General features: G+C 48.4%; 1 long non-coding RNA gene across 1 annotated transcript; it reads left to right on the top strand.

Annotated features, from left to right (window-relative positions):
* Positions 1-12,485: 12,485 nt before the first annotated feature.
* LOC112944709 lies at positions 12,486-15,149 on the top strand. The gene is made up of 3 exons (XR_003248821.1): positions 12,486-12,565; positions 13,664-13,790; positions 13,953-15,149. It is a non-coding gene; the product is annotated as an uncharacterized LOC112944709 (long non-coding RNA).
* The last annotated feature ends 4,163 nt before the right edge of the window (positions 15,150-19,312 follow it).

Below are 19,312 nucleotides of genomic sequence, written 5' to 3'. Positions count from 1 at the left end.
TTTTTTAATTAATAAATATTTTAAGCCAAATTTCAGGAGTTCTTTAAGTTTCTAAGCTCTGGGAAATACGGCGTAGAAGAACGTGATTCTCCGGTGTGTTCTCGAGAGGCAGTGGCACCGCGGAGAACCCAGACGTTCCTGCTGCCCTCGCTCGCAGGCAAGTTCCCATGAAGTGCCATTGGAGCCAGGAGCATTGGGAGAGCCACGCAGCCCCTGTGGCTGTGAAGATAATGGAACGCAGGTGGAGGACATCAGCAGAGCTCCTCTGAATTTCCACATGCTCCTCTTTGTGCTCCAGGGAAGGCACGCTGTCCTCGTTCTCCGGTCTGTGATCATCACCATTTTCTCAGCTACAACTCAGTAGAGTAGTAGGTCTCTGCTTGGCAGGAGCAATTTTGATGTTTTTCCAACTAATTGTGTCTTTTTCTGTAGATGTCAGCTGCTTATGTTTTTATCAAGTGTGTTTTCTAGTGATTTGGAAAAGTGAACTCAAAATAATTCAACCAAGAGCCCTTGATGTGAGAAGTGTTTTAGGATGTATGTAGAGGTCCAAAGCTTGCTCCCAACTTTGATACCTGTTCACATTTTGCCACTCTTCTTCAGTTTGCTTGGATTTTTTTTCCCTGTGTCCATTTTTCTAGTTTCTTCCATGCTGATTTCAGCCACACTTCTGCTAAGCCTCACGTGCTGGAGAAAGAGGTGACCTGCAGCAGGTACGCTCCTCTTTGTGCAACCATTCATTTCTGTAAGAGCAAGAGCAGCCCCTAGGTTTATAGAGGTGCAAGTGGGAGATGTGTTGCAGCATTAGAGCTGTCGGATGAAGCAGATTCTGTGGGGGTTTGCTCTCATCTCAGAAAGACGTGCGGTTTGGGTGGTTCGTGGCAGAGGCAGCCGAGCGCAGGCTGGCGGATGCAGTAGGTTGGCTCTGCTGCACAGAGGGTGGAGGCCGAGGCTGTCCCGAGGCAGAGGTCGGGCTCCTTCCGCACCTCCTGGCCAGGGGTTTCTATTACAGCGTTGGAAGGAGCCCGCCTGGAGTGTCCCGCTTGGATTGTCCGGCAGGGACAAGTGCAGGTCACCAGGAGGCAGGTGCAGTGGGACAGCAGGGACCTCTCACACGCTTGCCAAAAGGTGAACTTCATGGGACAATTGTAAAAATAAAAAATATATACATAAATATATATGTACATATATAAATATATGTATCAGAAACTGTGGAAATTGCACAGAGCAATATGTCTCTTCTAAGGAGGCTGTAACTCAAAACTAGGATGCAAAGCAGCACCAACCTTGGACTCCTTACGTATTCGTTTCATGTGCTGATAAAACACTAATAACGGCCTAATTTGAATAATGTGATTCTGGAAGTAATTTGTCTGTTTAAGTTCTTAGTAGAGTTGGATTCAGCTGAAACTGAGATAAGGAGAAAGGAATAAAAAGGGAAATTATGTGATGTTTTTGCTTTAGGGAAAACGACAAACAGAGGAGAATGCGTGGCTAATAAATTCTGGCAAAGACTAAATTCTGGGCGAGGTGCAGGTTCCCCGAGGCCGTTGCTGGCAGCTCGTGGGTTGTTCCCTTGCTGCTTTTGGGCCTCCGCAGCAGCCGCTCGGCACTTGGGGCAGCCCTTCGGTGGCTCTGTGCTAGTTAGCACAGTTGGTTTTACCCTGCCCAGGTTGCTGGTCCTTGTTTCACCTCTATTCTTCCCGTTTTGGTTCCGAAGGGAAGTCGCAGCAATGGAAGCAAAGGGCGACGTTGCTCCCCGGGGCCGCACTCACCGTTTCCCAGACTCGCAGCGAGACGCTCTGGGTTTAACTCCATTTATCCTTCCAGCCACCGATGGTGTATCTGTATACTGCATGTCCGCGGCGCCGGCCATAGCATCTCGAGCTGCTGCCACTGCGCCTGCTTTCCACAGGCAGCGCTTGGCGGGTTGGCATGGGAGCAGTGACCACGTGAGCGCTTCAGTGTGCCTTAATGTGGGTTTTTACAACATGCCTGCAGAGTAAAATGTATTGCCGTTGAGGGAGGCAGGTGGGTGGGTTTTCAACGGTCTGTGTTGGGAGCTGGTTCTGGGAGTCCAGCCTGCCGGCGCCGCAGCCTCCCGCGCGCCTGTGGAGCACGGAGCTGCCATCCGTGTTTCTAAGCACCCAAATAGCAGGAGTTCAAACACACAGGGAGCCCCTCGGCACCTTCCTGCTGGGCCAGCAGAGCCAGGTCACCTCCTGGGCCACCACCGCCTCGCGACGTCGGGAAATAGCGAGGAGCGCTGGGCAACTTGGGGAGATTTTGTCCTCACAACATTTAATTCATTATTTTTTGCTTTCTTTTTTTTTTTTTTAATTTTTTTAATAAGTGGCCTGGGGAGGAATTCTGGCCTTAATTAAAATATGCTATTTGTAGACTGCCATTTGCTTTCCTCATTTCCTGTTTCCTAGTGGGAATACGTGTTTGAGTTAAATGAATCTCCTGCCCAGCCCTAAGGAGCAGTGCGGGCTCCTGGCCACAAACAAGCTCCAAGGCCGGGTCATTCTGCAGCTAAATGTGGCCAAAAAAAAAAAAAAAGATACCTGCTTTCTGTGTCCCAAAACCACGGAGTCTGTGAGTATTTGATGGAATTGCAGCATCCAGGGATGCACCTTGCAGAGCCTTAAGCAGCTGCGGTTCTTTGAGCCCTGTCGGGTGCAGGTTGGGCGAGCGCTGAGCAGCGCCAGGGCTCAGCAGGGCAGCGCCGGTGCCGCCTGGCCCGGCCCGACCCCCTTTCCCGCAGGGTCCGGGCGGCACTTGCAGACTGCGGGTACTGCTGTGGTCAGTGCTGATCTGCACAAATACGGGCTGAGTAAAACTACTCAGTCTTTCAGATCGCTGCCGTCTCCTTGTAGCGCTAAGTTCTCTGCGGCTGCTGCAAACAAAAACAGGTGCTAGAGCGGTGGGCTTTTAAATCACTGCACCCAGATCTCTCTCGGCCGCCCTTGCTTTTGAAGGAAGCCCATTAGCTTGTTTTAAAATTGCAGTGTTTGCTTTAGGCAATTAAAAATGCCTTCTATTCTGCATATTTAATTTTCTCCAAGTTGCAAACCCAGTGTGGCATTAAGAGCCTGAGCACTCTGCTCAATAGCTCCGTGTCCTCCACTGCAGAGACCAAATTGGCAACTGCAACCTTTCCTGTAACTCTTGTCATAATTCCCCGCGTCTGAAGGGAACAAAAGATGCAGAATACCCAAAATAAAGTAGAAAAGATGGTCTGTTTACGTCTCAGTGCCACTCCTTCGTCCCAGCTCCAGCGCTATCAAGCATGAGGTTGGGTTATTTGCAGGGAGCAGAGCCAATCCCCAACCAGCTCCAGTGTCCAATAAACCCTCCTGATCCCAGTGAAAAACAGGGGAAAGCGCTGGGCGAGGGGAGGTGCCGCCGCGGAGCTGGCGGTTCAGGGCCCCCAGTAATTCAGATCCTGGTGACATTAATGACAGAAGCAGATGGTTTTGCACATGTTTTTATTTCTATTTCTATAAACAGACATTTATTTTGATTGCTATGCTAAATATATGTGCTTTATTAAATGATTTTGGCTGTTGCTATGAATAACAGTAATTACCATATCCATGTGCTGGGTTTATAGCTAGTCTGACACCCTCTTTACCGCAAATGAATAGATATTAGGTACATGATATATGAATAGGGTGACATCAGTCTGAAGTTAAAAGTATTTATTTATATATGTATTGACAGGCCTTTGGCTGATGCTCCCTGTTTTTCTTACCTTTCCTGGCTGGAATACTGAGTGAAGCTGCTCGGTGTCCCCTTCCAGGGGCTCTCCAACATGAAATATGCAGCAGCTCCGGTTCTTCCTTGCCCTTCTTACATGGTGCTTTTAGTAAGACAGTATCTGGTGATATTTTCCCCCAGCATTACCAAGGGATCCCAGGGCAGATGCAGGGAAATCTTTCATTTTTTGCAGAAGAAGTAGCTGTGTGTTCGCAGCTTAGCTCGGCTGATCTGGGGAGTCTTCTCCCTGTGTCTGGCCACAAATTCCTACTGGGTGCTTTTTGCCTGGGGGTGTGCTGGTTGCTCAGGCCTGCACCGCGGATAGATGAGGCGCCGGGAGGAGGACCCCGCGTGCGTGCAGGGACCTGCAGGAGCGAGGGAGCCCTGACCACGAGGTGACCGGGGCGGTCAGGGCAGGCCAGGACACACACGGGAGCTGGGGCAGGAACGTGCCCGTACCCCGGTTTATAGACTCCAGCTTAGGAGGCACTGAGGAAGACGGTGCTGTGGCGGCGGCGCCGGGGGAGCCGCGGCGGGGCGCGCAGCAGAGGGGCAGCAGAACGTGCACAGTGCGCCCCGGTCCCCGGCGCGCAGCCCCGGCCTCAGCGCGGGCGCCTGTTTGTCCCTGTGTGCAGCTGCGGCCACGCATTCCCTTTGCAGTGCGCTTGGAAAGCTGTGTGTTCACGTGCTTGGAAATCAGCGTGTTCGGCCGCCTCCATAGCATTGGCAAGCCGCTGTCGTGCTCTTCCCCGTGCCCGTTCACGCGGCCGTGTTCTCCCCGGCAAAACGCACTGCTTCCAGGGCCTCCCGCTAGTGTGCTTTTGGGGGCAGATAAGCACCAGATATACCCTGCCTATACCCTGCAGCTCCGGATCGTGCTCTGCAGCCCCAGTGCTCTCCCTCGGAGAGCTCGGGTGTTTCTGCAATGCCGCCAAGCCCAATGCTGCCCGGGACGCCGCTTTGAAACCCGGTTTTGCTCTTTCTGTGTTGTTGCAACTTCACTGGCTTCCACTGAACTATGCTGGATACCAATCAGAGACAAATATCTCTTTATTTAAGCAAAAAGCTCGGGTTTACTATTTTTTAAAATTACCCAGGACTCTTATTTTAAAGGCACTGAGGGAGGCTTTGTGCTCAGAGATGTTTTCTTTTTTTCCTGTGCTCCACTTGTACGTTTGGAGGTTATTGGAGAATTGGATTTTTCTCAGGATTGACAAAAATCCAGATAAAATATCATCCCTTGTCGCCTCTAAATCACAGAGATGCTTTACTGTCACTCTGCTTAGTTCATTTCTCAGAAACGTTTCAGTGCTGCTTTTACAAGGTTCCAAATATCCGTCCTGCTTTTGTGCTTTTTGAGCAAGGACTGTGCTCGGGGCGTTGTGGTCCCCAGCCTTTCGAGTGCAATCTGTTACGGAGATTCATCTTGTCTTTCCTGCCTGCAAAACTCGGATGTCGGGAGGAGGCTGGCGAGCGGGAGAGCGTCGAGGAGCAAAGCGAGGGGCTGCGGAGCGGGGCAGAGGGGCGCTGGGCGCCGCGGGGGGCTCCTCGTGCTCGGCGTGGCACGGGCGCCAGCCTGCATTGGCACCCGGGAGCAGCGCCGTAACAGGATGGATTCATTAACACCGACCAGAGGAAGCACGGGGTATACAAGCAAACACGGGAATAACAGAAGAGGCTAATGGAAATTCAGTGGGATGATTCTCATAGGAGCCAGACTTTGAAGCTGCTACCAGCAAAATAACTATTTGGATTAATTTTTTAAATCGGACAAGGGCACGGGTCCTCTGTTTTGACGTGAGCACTTGAAATATTCACATTTTTCAGTCTCGGTATTTTGGCATCTCAACCCTGCGAGCGACAGCAGGGAGATTTCCAGCGCAGCGCCGGGTTTGCGAACGCCAGGAGACGTCGCTGCTCCCTGGGGCTGGCGGGCGGCAGGGCCGGCGCCCCCGCGAGCCCCAGCTCCCCGCGAACATCCGCGCTGCAAACGTTCCCTCACAGGAGACACTACCCCAACGCTCGCCTGGCTCAGCGCGGTGCGTATTTCACTGTCCTGCAGCCTCGGGGTACAGAACACATATGGGCATGGTAAAGAAGGCTTGGCTGAGGCCAAGGAGGGACACTTCACCATGCACGTGTCTGCTCCAGCCCTGGCGGGATCCGTGCCTCCAAGGAGGCATGGAGAAGGACACGTGGAACCACTTCCCTCCTTAACCCATTTTGGAGGATCTGAAATCGAGTCAGCTCCTCCAGAATCCAGTATATACATATATCTGTGTGTGTGCGTTATTGACAGGTATATATCACATAGTGAGAAATTAGATATATTTAGTCACTGTGTGCAGCAGGGAATTCATACCTGGGTTATTCAGGATGCACTTGTCACTTAAGCCCATTCACATGTCCCACTGTGCAAGGATTTTCCACTCTTTTGTTTTCTCTCTCCACATATTTTTGGCCTAAATGCAAACATTGCTGGCGATGTGTAACATGCTGCACGTGCAGTAGGGCTGTTTGCTCGCAGGGAAGTGCGCTGCTCGGCACTAGCAGGGGTTCAAACCAGCCCGATGAGACCTTGGCAGTCTTGCCAAACGCCGGCAAGAACGGTTGATGCTCTTACTGACTCCTATTTCTCTCGGGCTATCAGCACACTGTATAAATGTCTCGGAAATAAAAATCAATAAAAATTCACTATGCCCTAAAAGCTAAGGAAATAAATCCTCATGTTTTGCAGATGGAAATATGGCAAGTTCAGTAAAGGTGCCGGTAGCAGGAACAGCTTTATTGGCTTTTCCTTGAGTTTGGTGGCTGTTTTGACTAGAAAGCTCATGATTGTAATATTTTAATTTTTTATGATGGCCTGAATCAGGGTGGGTTAAACGCATTGAAGTCTTGGAGGTGAAACACGTAGCGATGCATCAAACAAAGATTTGGGTGAAATATGTGCAAATGGGTGCGTTTGGCACCAGCAGAACAGCAGGGCCCAGGTTGGTGCGTCAGAAGGGACCGATATCCAAAGAAAAAAAGGAAAAAATATATTTTAGTCTGAGGAGATGAGAGGGAACTGGAACAAGGCAGAAAATTATCAAGCAGAGGATTTCCTGGAGAGGCCAATAGCAAAATATTCTGCTCTCATCTTTGCGTTATGAGCAGAAAGTCGCACGTTTAGCGTAGTTGGAAGCATGGTTTGGTCTGAGCAGGCTTTGATTGAAGGTTTCTTTTGAAGCTCCTCTGCTTTATTGGAGAACAGCAGCCAGAATAAATAAAAAGAACATCCATACGGTCTATGAACTGAAAGATAAATGCCATATGATTTTTTCAGAGCATAATATGAAATTCAGATGAGGGGCGCAGATTTAAAATAGCAGTATGGAGAGTGCAAGCGTCGAGAAGCGAATGCAGGAATGGATCCGATTCATGACAGAGGAGGGAAAAAGGATTAAAAATGACGCAGAAAAACTCCTACCCAAGTCCAGTTTATTGCTGCCTTTTTTAAAGGTAAGAGTGATCCTTACAATTGTGTGTGTGCACCAATATCAGAGCTTTTCTCTCTTTTCTACTACAGAAAACAGAATGCAACCTAATAAACTCTTGAATCTTAAAAATATTAATAGGGCTATGTTTAATTAAGAAAATCCTAGTGATTAATAAGCAGAAATGCTTTCCCAATTAAACCCTCTCATATCCTGTATTCTCAGGGTAGTTCGGCGTTGTGCTGGAAACTTCCTAGAGTTTCAATGACACTGAGAGCATTTGAGAGGTGCCGGGGCTCTGCCTTGGGACGGGGTGTCCTCCTGGGGGTTATTAGCACAGCAGCTGCTGGGCTGGGACGACCCTCTGCTGGGACCCTCCTCGTCACATCCCGGAGCCACAGGCAGCCTGAAAGCCAGCACTGCCCTGGCAACCTGCTGGGTGGCTGTGCCAGCCCTGCTTTCCCAGGAAAAAACAGATCTTCCTCATTTTGGGAGAAATTGAGACTTGACAACCCAAAAGAAGGCAGCAAAGATGAAAAATGCACATTTTGCATTATTGCATCTCTGCAAAATGCAGGTGTTAGCTCTTGCATGAGAAGTGCACGTGCATCCCTTCCCATCTGCACAGGTCTAGCTCGCAGCTCTGCAGAGACCCATTTGCAAGTGTTTAATTGATTGCCACTGTGTCAGTAACTCGGGGTCCTTGCTTTTAAGGAGAGTAATTGTCTGTGGCATTGCGGTGTTGTATGGAGCAGAGTTTGGTCCGAAGGGGAGGTGGGTTGGAGCAAGGCGGCTTCACGTTTGGAAATAGGTCCCTCAGTGCAGACACCTGCAGCTAGCCCTGCAGCGTCCCCGGGGTCAGGAAGCCCCACAGGTCGGAGCCGTGTCCAAGGAACTCACGTTTTATAGATTCTTCCCCCCTCAGCACCGCTCCCACCTGCTTTGCTACAGGCTAAAAGGCCTAATTGATTTCCTTGAGGAGAAATGAGCTTTGAGTGGTAACTTAGCAACTAGTGACAATTTGCCGTTTCCTTTTTATTCGGGAGGACTCCTTTCAAACTTTACAGGAGCACTTTCATTTCGTGTTTGTATTCATCATGAGCAAGCTCTCTGTAACTGTTCTGTTAGCTTTCAAAAGCAAAAAAAAAAAAAAACCAAATCCAAAAAATAGAAGAACAAACCCCACGAAAACACCCTGCCAAATCCCCCTTTAATAACTGCATCTATCACAGGCGCTTCCTGCGGTGCAGCGCGCAGGGATGGGCTGGGGGGGATGTTGCTGCTCGTTGCACTTGCACCAACAGAGACAAAGAGCAGGTCTCCCAGTACACAGAAGTCACAAGCAAGCACAGACCGGGCCCATCCTGGCAGGGACGGCCAGTGTTCGTGGTCTGCACAGGAGAGAAGCCAGTGGGGAGCTTTTCTGAAGCATGGTCTGTTTTACCCTCTTTTGCCCAGCCCACTGAGACGTCAGTAGCCTTCAAACAGGAGCTCCAGTGGCTCCGCCGCGGGGTTTGCTGCCCAGCACTTGCTGCCCAGCCATCCCGGTTCTTACCCACACCTGTGAATTGTTTCCCGCGCTCCCAGGAAGCTCTGCTGCAGCAGCCACCGAGACTATTATTATTATTATTATTACTATTATTATTATTATTATTATTATTATTATTATTATTATTATTTAGATAAGACGCTCAGTTCTGGTGGCTTCCTGAAAGAAATGCAAAGCCTGCTCTTTGAGCAGAGGTGCTGCGTGTTTGCACGCTGCCTTTGGCATCAGGCTTAGTGCAAACTGGAGGAATTCTGCAAAAGTGTGAAAACTGGTGCTGTGTTTGGCCGAGTCTCCATGGGGAGATGGAAATGGAGCTGGACACCTTTGGTACCGGCTGCTTTCAGCTGCAGAGTCCCTAGAGGTGCCCAGAGCCCTGCAGCCTTCCCAGCACAATGTTCTTTCCCTTCCTAAACACCAGCATTCTGTTCAAACCACGCTAAGACATCGGTACACAGGGATGAAACCTCAGCGGTCCCAGGGCTTATTTATAGGAAAGACACAAAGATCCTGACGTCTGAGCTGTCAGTAACGACCGCGGAGCGGGGAAGGCCCAGAGGAGCCTGGTGTGAAGCCCAGCAGGGCAGCCCAGCTTCGGCACCTTGAAAAGCAGGGAGGGCAGATCTCCTTCCTTCCCCAAATTCCAGCAAAACAGGAGTCCCGGAGGCGTGCAGGACTTCCTGGGGTCCCGGGAACCTCTGCTGCCGAGCTCGGTGTCCGGCAGGGACGAGCAGCCCGGGGGTCTGCAGAAGCGTGCCTAGCTGTGGACTCCCAGACCTGGGCTTGGGCTACAGCTGTGCCTGCAGTCAGGGCTATTCTGGGCGCAAGCGGAACTGCAAAGTCCCCACAGCCGCCGGGAAAGTGCCGGCCTCTTGCACGTGCACTATTTCGTGCAGGAACTTAGGCTTTTCCTCGATATCACTGTCTTTTGCCATTTTACACTGATGCAAAAGGAGCGCCGAAGTGGGCTCCTGTCCTCCCGACAGCAGCACAGAGCCCAGCGCTGCGCCCTGGTCAACCCCCTTGTGCCAGGACCGTGTGTTCCCCGGGGACAGCAAAATCTCTGCTCCTCTCATGCGCACTTCGGTAGCTGAAAGCAGCCACCAGCCGCACAAGAAACGGATAAAATAACCTCAAATAGACCCCTGAGACCCTATTTTTTTCCACCCGCTGCTCTCTCCTCTTCCCTTTGCCTGCACTCGGCAATGGTTTCTCACCTCCCAGCCCACAGAGAGCTCAGGTGGCTCTTAACAGTTGCTGTTATCTATATATAAAAATGAACTTCCAGGGTCATTTACTTGCTTTCGTGTTTGCTCCTTTTTTCCTGCTCATTAAGCCTGACTTTCTAGTGCATGAAAACTCCTAGCACATACATTATTGTGGGGAAAAGATGACACAGCGTATTTGAAAGTAAGTTTTTAGGCTCTTTCTGCTGCCGCTGAAGGGAGCAAGGCCCATCGGCCGGGGGGAAATGCTCCCCTGTTGTTCCTGGATGCACGTGCCTCCAAGGCCTTGGGGACAAGCAATTTTGCCTAAATACTCTTCTTTTGAAAGAGTTACTCGTTAGCCCAGCGCAGTAGCAAAATAATTGATCTGAGACACAAGAGACAGCAAGAAAATGAGCAAAACAGTCTCCAGAAAAGCACTTAAATGGGTTTTGTGCATCCATCAAGTGAAATAACAGCTCCAAACACCATGCTGTCTGCTGCGAGGCTTATTGAGTTTCTTACCAGGATACGATCACTCTGTTTGTAAGTTATCACATTAATATGCATTTTCTGATATTTATGAGATACTTTCCTAATATTAGCTAACATTTATTGCTCTTAAAGCTGTAGAGCTTTAAACTCTAAAGCTACATTGATATTACTCAGCCCTACGTCTTACATCTCAATTATCCATTAAATATGACATATCATGATTTTATTGTACTTTGGATTTTCCCCTAGCTTCTGGAGAAGTGTGCCTAGCTGTGGAGTTTCAGAACTGGGCTTGGGCTACAGCTGTGCATGCAGTAATAGTAATTTTGGGGGAAAACTCTTTGACATTTACTATTTCGTACAGGAACTTAGGTTTTTCCTTGATATCACTGTCTTTTGCCATTTTATACTGATGAAAAAGCTCAAATTTATTGTTCTGGTTGAAGCTCTGCTAAGGGTTCTTTATTAAGTTGCCTTTTTCAAATCACAACCACGAGTCGTTTCCACTCAAGAGCGCCTTGCCTTGGGCAATGATAAGCTTGGCATGTCTACACTTGAGTGTCTGATAAAATATATATTTTTGGAACCTACCATGACCTTGACACCCGGAGCTGAGGAGGGTTCCTCATGGGCCGCTGCTATAAATTCCCTGTTTCTGCACCACGACCAACGGCCCTAGCAGGGTAAAGGATCTTAATCCTTTAAGGATCCTTAAGGATCTTTAATCACAAGCTTGGGCGAGTTTTCCTCACCCAAAATATCCTCATTTTCAGTTCCTGGAGGGCCGGTGTTGAACGTGCTTTGCAGCTTGTTCCAGAGACTCCGCACGCTCCCAGCCCCACAATTTGTGGCCGTTTCCCTCTCCTTAGAGCTGACTTGGGGGTCAGGATATTGCACAAGAACGTGCACAAGAGGGATGCGTGGGGCTGTGCCCGTCGGGAGCTGCCGTGTACATGGACACCCTGCACCCAGGACACGGGATCGAGCTGCTTGCAATGGGCTTTGCTCGGGGGGCATCCCTGCGCCTCATCTCGTGCTCGTCCCTCCTGTCGAGCCCTTAGCCGGGCTTTGGGAGGGCTTTTGCTTTGCTTTGGTTTTGTCAGGCAGGGAAAGGTTTGCTAGGAGCTGGAGGGCTTTAACAGAAATCAGGAGTCTTAACGGGGAAATTGTTGTGACAGATCGTTTCCAGCAGAAGCTGCAAGCGCTAATAAAAATTCCATTAATGCTAATTATCAGCTGCCTTCAGTTGGCTCCAGCACAGGATTAGCCGGGATGCGCTGGCTCCTCTACCTGCGCTCCGCAGGGTGCGGAGAAAAGCCCTTTTTCTGCATGGAAGTGTCCCCGGCAGCAGGTGCCATCGCCTCCCCCAGCTGCCCCCAGGTCCCTACGGGCCAGCAGGGCGTAACAGACTCCAGGGCTTGTGCACACAGGCCTCGACCACCAAATACGAAGGATTTTCCATCAACATGTGGTCAGGTTTAGTCCTAAGTAAAGGTGGAATCGCCTAAATTTGGGTGGCCGGTCCAAGTGCATCGTCCCAAAGTCCCGGGCTCGGAAAGGGAGACGCTGCTGGTTGCTGCTGGCAGCAGCCTCATTATTCTCTTTAGGGGAAAAGGGAAGTTATTGTTTCAGGCTAACGGGCCCCATTTGCTTGGGCTGAACACAGCATTGTTACTGATGCATCTCACTGGTCACTGCTGGACCCACCCAGGGAGGGTTTTGTCCTAACTACAGCCCTGACCACAACTGCTTCAATATCTCGGGCTTTTTGAGGTCCCATGGGTGGGCAACAAGTGTTTTGCATTGACCCTATCACTTCCTCATCACCCAATCAATCAACACTATTAACAGGGCTTCCCAGCTTCTCTCAGGCTTGGAGCAGCTGCAAAGGCACCAGGAAGCCCTGGGGCTCGTTAATGATGCATGGTGTTTTAATTAGCCCTGAAAGTGCCTATAAAGTGATCGCAGGAAGCAGCTGCACATCTCTTCCTCTCCTTGAGGAGCAGAGGACGGTGAAGGTGCTGGGTGATGGTAGCTGAGATCAGTGGTGCTGCAGCCGTTGTCTTGCTTGGACGTCCATGGTGAGTTCATATCCTGAAAGCGCCGCTGGAGGATTTTCCATTGATGTGACTAGCAGCAGGGAGGAGAGGACTATCGGAAAAATAAAAACCAAAGCGCACGTGTGAAACCTCTCCCTGTGCTTCTTTTTGCTTTGGTTGTGCTCGGAATGTGTCAAATGGAGTCAAAATTTATTTCCAGTCAGAGATGCTTGTGAAGGCAGAGCATACAATCTGGGTCTGAGTGGGAAATATTGCTCCCCAAATCTTGCTTTTTTTTATTTATTTTTTTAAATAATCCTTAGAAGGATGCCCTCCTGGTGAGAAGCTCTTAGCCGCGTTCCCGAGACCTCTGGCTAGTCCCCAGTGCGGAGGCAGCTTTGTCTCTCAGCATCAGTTCTGGTGCTTTACACTCTGCCCTGTGCAGGTCCATGTTTCACATCCATCCTGACCCTTAATAAGGGATTTAAGCATGCGGCTGGGTCAAACAGCGTTGTTTTTCTCCCTTTGCAGGATGGCTGGCTGTGGCAGTCTTAAAGGAGAGCTATAACTAGGCTTTCTTCTGCTCTTTTCTTAAAAAATGCTTACATTTCACCTGGGAGAAGTAAAATTCCAGCATTGGTCACTATTCATTGCTCGCATCCTCCTTTCATTATGTTCTCGTATTTCTGTTGCCTCTACATGGCACAAATCATGCAGAAAGGGAGCAAAGAAATCTCTGGCATCTTTGGGGCCATTTGGGCCTGTTAAATCTGTGAGTTTACCTCTTTCTGGGATATTTTATGCTCTATCTCCAAGGACTTGTGCTGCTCTGTGTAGGATGTAGATCTGGTTTCTAAAGCATGGAAACAGTCCCATTCCCATTTGGAGGAAGATACTTGCTCTGCTCTTCAGGAAAGCTAGAGCTGGAGTGGAGACTGGAAGCAGAAACATACAGAATATATATTTTTGTGTGTATATAGCTGTGTGTTTGTGAATATACATATACGTATATATGGCTCGGGCTGTCCTCAATATTGCTGCAGGACATGGAGCACTGCTTTTAGAACTGCCTTTGGACATATTTCTTTGCACGTGTATTGCCCAGCAGCTCTTTCTTCCGCACGTTTTCCTCCCTGGCAGATGCTGTCCAGCTGCATTCCTCAGCCCTGCTGGCTGCATCCAGCAGGACCTCCGGAAGAGCCTCTGCTTCAACTATTTTAAGTGTTGCTCTAGGAAATGTTCCCATGGCTTGCATACAATCGACCAGGTGAGGGGATTTGCTTTTGGCCACGTAAATACATAGAGACGTTGGTTTGGACTTCTGTTTGTTTTGGTGGGGATTTTGTCTTGGCTCCGCTGGTTCACTGCAAATGTTATTTGCGTACTTGGAATACTTAAAAGCTGGGCTAGATACTTGGCTTTCCCGCAGGAAAATGTGGTGGCCCTGCTGCGAATGCTGTGCCGTGGTGCATGCACGGGCTGAAGACCTGTGAGACCAACCTTCGTGTTGCTGGAGACTGCTGCGACTGGCCCTGTCTCCTCAGACCTCCTGCAAGGAGGCAAAAAAGTCTCAGAAATGAAAAATGACCATTTTGCTTGCGAAAGGGCAGGGAGGTTTATGTAAATTTGGAGTCCTAGGGAAAAGGTCAAACTTTATCCTCCTGTGCCATCAGGAGATACCACCACACAGTGCCACAAGAACTACGGAGTCAGAATTAATAAGATAAAGGCATTTCTGGTATCCTAGGCAACCATGAGAATTTCCTCAAGCTTCACGTGAAGTCCTGAAGAGGCGACTCATCTCTGCTGAGTCACCAGCTGCATCCGCTGATGTGCCCGCACTTCACTAGGTTGGAGACCGTCCCTCCACTCTGCCTTCTTCCCATGGCTGCAAATAAATACAGGCGTATTGCAGGCTGCTGTGTGCGTAAGGAAGCTCCTTAGACCTGGCAAATAACCCGGGAGGTTTTCTATCAGTTAAATACACTCCTTCCAAATGGCGTCCGTGATCTGGCATGGGTGTTTTCGTGGAAAAAATCAATGAGCTGAACTGGTTGGGATGGGAAGATGAGCTAGAGCTCCTTGTAGCCAGAGCTGCCTTGCCGTGGCCATTCCTCTCTTTCCCAATGATTTCCAAGGACATAGGAATGACTTTTAATCCATTAAATTGCGTTCATTTATAGATGAAGAATCTTTCCATTTGACTTTTCAAGCACTACTTATCGTCTGATGTTAAGTTTTTAAACAGAAAAGTTTTAGTGTAATTTTAATTTGCAATAAGCTACTATCCAAACAAATTCATAAATGATTTGGTTTAAGCCCAAGATGTCTTCATATTTTGCAAGCTTTTATGGGCAACACCTAATACTAAAATGAACCTTGAAAATATTAAAATTATTCTTCCTTTTGTTCTTACTCTTCTATTGCTCCCAAACACAGAAAACTCTACATTTGAGCAATCTTAAAGCAACGAATGCATTTTACTTTATACCATGAGATCTTCCACCTTGCAGCCATCTGCACCAAGACTTTCTTGCAGCCTTATTGCTGGCTCATCAGTGTGGACATCCATCTCGCTCATTGACTGCTGTGAAGAGGTTAACTGCTCTTTGGATTGCCAGGGAAACAGGGTCCTGGTAGCAAACATCCTTCCTGGCTCCTAGTTACCAGGTTTGAAAAATGCATTTCAGAAAATCAATGTAGCCTTTTAAGAGCCATGCTGGGGTGGAACAGAAGCAGAAGAAACATTGGCCAGGCATAGCCATTTCTCAGTTCATGTCCTTCAGGTATCTATTGCAATGAGCCTCTAGGTTTAATTGCTGACAGTAATTAACCATGTAGGAGTGTCTCTTTAATTATCCCCTTTAATGAGTCAGTCTGTGCTGCAAGTGGCTGCTGGAGATAACACCATGCATCCGTGTTTTCCATGGCCATCACGGAGTCCATGGGAAGCTCCTGTCTCACTCTTGCTCTCTGCATTCAAACACCCCGTTACCCTTCCCAAAGTCCTCCCCGAGGCCTCAAATTCTCCCAGAAGGACCAGGAAATGGGATATGATTCCTGTCTTGTACCTGTGGGACGAGGAGCAGTGAGGAGATACAGCTTTGTGATACAGATCTGAGGGAGCTTGCAGATTTAACACTTGATAATCTGTATTGTGAAGTCCATGATGCTGGGCAGTTACATTGGCTTTCTACAGAAGATGAAGTCCCAGAAGATGCTACGTTTGTTAGAAATCCAAGAAATTAACTGAAAAACAAAAGAAAAAGGAGGCATGATGTTTGTGAGGTAGCTAAAGAAAACTTGTGTGAGGAATATTGTTTGTAATCTTTATACATATATATATATTAGAGCATGGTGACAGCCCCATAAGCAGCAGGGTGACTGTGATTGGTGGGACCTGTGCCTGCAGCTGGACCGTGTCCCCTGGCGCCTGCAGCCTCCTGCCCTGCTGCCGCTGTGGTGACCTGCGCAGGAGGAGCCAGCCCGGCACGCTGTCACCCGAGGGCCTGGCCTGGCCACTGGGCTCCGTGGGGTTCAGTTAGTCTTCCATGGAAAACACTCATGCTCAAAGCTATTCTTCTTTATATAAGCTGTATAGGTAGCTATGGATACATATGTACTTGTTTTTGAGGTGAAACCGCTTTCTTAGGTAGAAGTCATTCAAATAGCTATGCAGTAATATGCATTCTGATCCCTTTACAGAGCTGTTATGAAAACTATTTGGCTAATATATCTAGGTATGATATACTATTATCCTCAAAATAGTAATATTCTACAAATGCACGTTTAAAGCAAGCAATTGAGCATGGAAAAGTAGAGAAGAATGCAGACATGCTTTCTGCTCTGTGAGCACAAATAGAAAGACAATCTGCTTTCTGCTTTGAGAAGATGTGAGCCAGAAGCCTCCCTATCAAGTTAAAACAAATGGCATTTTCCGAAGAGGCAGTTGTAGAAAGTGATTTTATTAACGTGTGTGCTTAATTCTGATAAGCAATTGCCTATATCCTCTAGCATGGCATAAAGTAATGCTGCACTGTAGAATGCATCAGAAATACAGATGCACCCTCAGGTCACTTGGGCTTGTCCTAACGTTTGTTGAAGTACCTCCAGCACAGGGTTGTGATGGATTGGGACAGCTGGCTCCGGACACGCTGGCGATTCCCATTGCCTTGGGGCAGCTCAAGCAGCGCTGGGCAAGTGACCAGCAGCCACTGTGCTCCTCGGTTAGGACTGAGTTTAGGCAGGACTTGCCTTCCTTATGGCCATGCTTTGGACTTTGGTCTGCAGTCGCTTCTTGGGTTCAAGCTCCAACTTGGAAATGGATTCAGTGCCTGGGAAGACGACATCTGTGCGTGGACATGTTGGTGCAGAACACGCTGGATATGGCAAAGCTGCTCTCGTCTTCCCGGAGTTGTTTTGAACAGCCCAGCTCTCCATTTGCTCCATGGATATTTAATTAGTGCTGACATTTGTGGTGGTTTGACAGGATGGGAAGGTCATCAACCTCTGAATCTGTGCATTTGGAAATGGCATAGCAGCAGCATGCTCTATCGCAGCGAGTCGGGCTGATAAGAACCGTGCATATTTGGCTCAAAAAGGCAAGTTTATGAAGAAGATATGAGTAATTCCAAGTTCTGCCTCCAGCCTGCACACTTTCAGGCCATCAATCAAAGGTTAGGAAGAAACAAGGTCTCTTAAGACATCTAGGCAGTATCCGGCAGCTTTATTACTGCACTCGAGCATTGTGTCTGGAAGGCAGCAACAAAATCAGCATCATAGCATGGATGTTGTTAACTTATATGTGTTGCAACACCAGAAATAGCAGCGAGGAAAGTAACTGAGAAATGAAACATGAGACGTAATTCTTGCTGAAGAGACTCACCGTCCTGTTCTCTGTCTCCAGGCTCTGCACGAAGTGGGGTCACCTCTGTGCCACCCAAGGGACATCTCACTGAGTGAGCAGGTACAGCTGCCACCGGGTCCTCCCTCCTCTGGGCTCCTTCTGAGCGAAAAACAGGAGCCACAACTCAATAAGATTTTAAATAACAAGACAACTCAATCTGCTTTTAATCAAATATCTTCTATTATGTTTGAATGAGCTGCTATTAGCACCAATGAGAGAATGGAAATTGTAGTTAAAGGAAATACTTGGTCTTAAATGCTATGCTGAGCTTGTGAAGTCTGCAGAGCTCGCAGAGTAGTTGTGTGCAGATGCTGTATAGGCTTTGGGAACAAACAGCGTTTTGCAAGGAAGAGGCCATGGGGAAATTGCTGCAGTGGACGTCGTTTGGCACCATGATCACCGTGGCTGGGAATTCAGCTTTGATGATGGCTGTAAATACTGCAGCAAAAAGCATGATTGTGAACAACATTGCCCTCATGTTTTCTACGATGTTCTTTAAGAGCTTTTCCCTGAATGCCCATGCTGGATGCCCCGTGGTCACTGGACACCGTGAAACTGCAGTTTCTGTGGCTCGTTGGCTTGCAGGACCCAACTGCAAAGCACCCAAACCGTGCTGTGCTATATGTCTGTCTGCCTTTGCACATGAGGATGTTACTTTTTGGCTAATGTAAGACTCCAGGTTGTTATTTGGTACCAAAAGCAGGCTGTAAAATTTCATTTTGAAGCATCCTTGAACAATCAGCAGTCTTCTGCATTTCTAATGGTAAGTGAGTTTAATGAAGAGACCTTTGCTGGCATCCTGAGCATCATGTAATGCAAGTGTCCGGTTGCAGCGAGAGCCCCAAGCCTTGGTGCCCCAAGCAGGCAGCTGCACAGAGGTGTTTTAGTGCTGTGCCAAGACTGAGATTCATAATGCGGGCAATGGGGGTGCTCCTTGGAAAACAGCGTGATAAATAGCAAAGGCCATGGCGATAGGTTTGACAGGAGCACGGAAATTGCTGTTGCTGTTTTATCTGTGCGCCGCAGATGAGCCTGCCCACCCTGCATGCGCTCCGGCTTGATAAACCCCTTCTCGGAGCACACGGAGCCATGTGATCCCGTACTCTGGTTTCCTTAATTGAAAATAGACTTTGCAAATGAGTTCCTGAGCTCTGGAACAGAGGACACTTTTGCCTGTTTACAATTTGTAGTTCAGATACTGACAGCCGTGAACCTCACCGTGATGCCAGCATCGAAGAGCTGCGCTCGGTTTAATTCTTAATTGTGTTTTATAGATAAAAGGAATATGTGCCCCAATATAGTCTAATAGCATTTATTCCAGCATGGAGTTATCAATTATTATTCAAATTTCTGTTTTATCTTGCTTCAGTCTAGCAGTCATTGCAGATAATTCAATGTTTCTTGTGATAAACTTTAGCGTCACTTTTGAATGTGAATGCCTTGGCGAGATCCCTATTCCTCCTCAGAGCACTTTGTGGGTAAATAGAGCATTTGTTGCTATAATCCCTTCGATAAGGATCGTGATACATCAATATGATAGTGTCTGTGAACACGCGCTCAGCTGTTTGCAGATGCTCCTGGTACATGACAGCCTCAACATCTTGCAGTGCAGCCACTCGCAGCAGCAGTGATGATTAGTGTTATCCTACTGCAAAGGGATAATAATAAAAAATCCTATAACATTGCATGTAAAGTTATGGCTGAGGGAGTAAGGCTGAGCTGAACGTACCAAGCACCATCTATAGCTGTTGATGTGCTGGTATTTGGCTTCTATTGCTGTGCCCATGGGAGATCTACCAGTGCTTTGGACAGCTCCCTCCCTTTGGCCTTCATCATGAGCCCTGAAACAAAAGCTCACCTTCATTTTTACCTTTTTACTCATC

This window comes from Nothoprocta perdicaria, unplaced genomic scaffold, assembly GCF_003342845.1.
Source record: "Nothoprocta perdicaria isolate Ctin4 unplaced genomic scaffold, notPer1 scaffold_172, whole genome shotgun sequence".
Taxonomy (NCBI): domain Eukaryota; kingdom Metazoa; phylum Chordata; class Aves; order Tinamiformes; family Tinamidae; genus Nothoprocta; species Nothoprocta perdicaria.
This window is presented reverse-complemented; position numbering and strand designations above follow the sequence as displayed.